The sequence below is a fragment of the Arachis ipaensis genome, chromosome B01 (genome assembly GCF_000816755.2).
Source record: "Arachis ipaensis cultivar K30076 chromosome B01, Araip1.1, whole genome shotgun sequence".
Classification (NCBI taxonomy): domain Eukaryota; kingdom Viridiplantae; phylum Streptophyta; class Magnoliopsida; order Fabales; family Fabaceae; genus Arachis; species Arachis ipaensis.
This window is the reverse complement of record NC_029785.2, coordinates 103,318,549-103,320,801: the sequence shown is the minus strand read 5'-3', so window position 1 is coordinate 103,320,801 and position 2,253 is coordinate 103,318,549. Positions and strand designations below refer to the sequence as shown.

General features: G+C 30.4%; 1 long non-coding RNA gene across 1 annotated transcript; it reads left to right on the top strand.

Moving 5' to 3' along the window:
- On the top strand, positions 770 to 1,630 carry LOC110271760. Its single transcript, XR_002362399.1, has 2 exons — positions 770 to 908; positions 1,000 to 1,630. It is a non-coding gene; the product is annotated as an uncharacterized LOC110271760 (long non-coding RNA).

Sequence of the window (2,253 nt, the reverse complement as noted above, 5' to 3'; positions counted from 1 at the left end):
GTTTTGATTCAGGTAAATATTGTTGTAAAAAGTTATTGGGGTGATGCAAGAGAGAAACTTCTAGACTATTGAAGATCTGAAATTGAACTCAATTGTACTGGGAAGCAGGGGACTTAGCACAATCCAAAGGTGTGTATTTTATTTATATATTTATTTATTTTTGGGTACAATTCCCTGTTTCATTGTTCTTTAGAGTATAGTTTAGAAAAAAAAAATTGGGATCGCATAAGTTAATTGGCTTTTGTGTGTACTGAAAAGGCAAAAGATACAATTAATATATAATGAAAACATTTTTTGGTAGATAATATAATGGAAGAGTGTAAAAACAATTATTTATTCTTGTTGAAGACTTTTTCTTATGTGATGTGATGAGAGAATAAAGATTAATGTACCTCCAGATACCATGTAGTAGTGCTTTGTGTTTGTTGAAGAGAAGGTTATATATATAGATATTAGATTAGATAGGAACAATGAAAAGGTACATACTTTTACAATAAAAACAAGTTATTGCTACTTGAACAAAGTATGTCAGGAATTGCATATTAAATAATAGGCATTTGGGAATGTATTATACCAGGGAAAATATAAATAAATAAACAAAGAAAAAAGAGGCTAGCTAGTATAATACTAGTATGCTTTTCATATAAATACTGAAGTTAGATTCAATTTTTCACTTCAAAGTTGAAAAAAATAAACTAATGGAGTTGATGACTCAGGTCTCTTATTTTTACTTAGTATATAGAAATTAAGGGATCCAGATTAGTAGATAGAGAAATAAACAAAGCAAGTTGTTTCTACAAATTTGTTTCATCACAAATTTAGTTTTTTATTAGGAGCAGTTGTTGTTGTTGCATTATATTGCTCTCACGGGGACACAGAAATTGTTGAGTTCTGATCAGTGCATATAGGTAGCTAATTTCAAATCTGCACCGTGATGTCATACAAATCATATAAATCATTGAGAAACTGTGTTGATCTTTTTCTCCACATATGTTGCAGTGCTCAAATATATTCTTGACAAAAGATCAAGTTATACGGTAATTGATTCTTTTGACTTCACATGTCATTTGGAACAGTCAATCACTATGTGCAGGACTTATTCCTTTCCAGTCAAAACTTGCTTAGAAATGGAGTACATTACACTCAACCTCATGATTATATACTAAAAATAAAAGCTCAATCATTCATTACTATTTTTCTGTTATTCTTCTTGAAAACTTTTACATACTAGCTTTACAGGAGTTTGCTGAGAGGAAGGACAATGGGAAGATGGCTGAAGGATCAAAAAGAGAGGAAAAAGCAGGAAATTAGGATTCATAATGCTCAGTTGCATGCTGTAGTATCCGTGGCAGGCGTAGCTGCTGCCGTTGCGGCTATTGCAGCTTTAATAGAGTGTACATTGTAGAATCAATAGAGTGTACATAGCTGCCATAAAGTTCTACACTTACCATATGAGTGGTCTCTAGCTTAGCTTGCATTGTTCAAGAAATTTTAGAAAATTCTAAGGATGCTACTCTACTAATGTTTCTGAGACATGGATGTAATTTTCACTCCATATGGATGTATAACTGTATATTATTGAATAAGTAGAGTTATATGCAAAGAAATATTATATAGATAATCTATTTTTTATATATCTCAAAAAAAAATAATATATAATTTATATGAGTTGAGTTGAGTTTTTTTATATTTATTTTGTATGAAAACAGGTTTATTTTGCAATAGAAAAATTTTAAAAAAATTATTTTACCTTACTGACAAATTTACAGACGAATTTTCTGTCTATATTCAGAGTTTGGGATGGTTTTCCAAGGTTCCAATTACAAACGAAAATTCCGCCAGAAAATTTGTCTATAATTACAAACGAAAAATTCGTCGAAAAATTCGTCTGTAATTACCGACGGAAAATCCATCGAAAAATTCGTCTGTAATTACCGATGGAAAATCCATCGAAAAGTTCGACGTTTCAAGGAAATGAATGGAGAATTTACCGAGGAAAAATCCGTCGGTAACTGGTAAAAATCCGTCAGTAATTTTTTCACGAAAAAAATCTATCGGTAAATAATTTTCGACGAGACTTTTACAGAGGGACAAAATCCGTCGGTAACCAAAAATCTGTCTATAATAAAGACTAAATATGTCTCTAAATCTGTTTGTATTAATCCATTTTCTAGTTGTGTTATATGTGACAATATTAAAAGCTATTTAATATGTCAAGAGCTCATTATGGAATTTTTTTTGTATATTATAAAT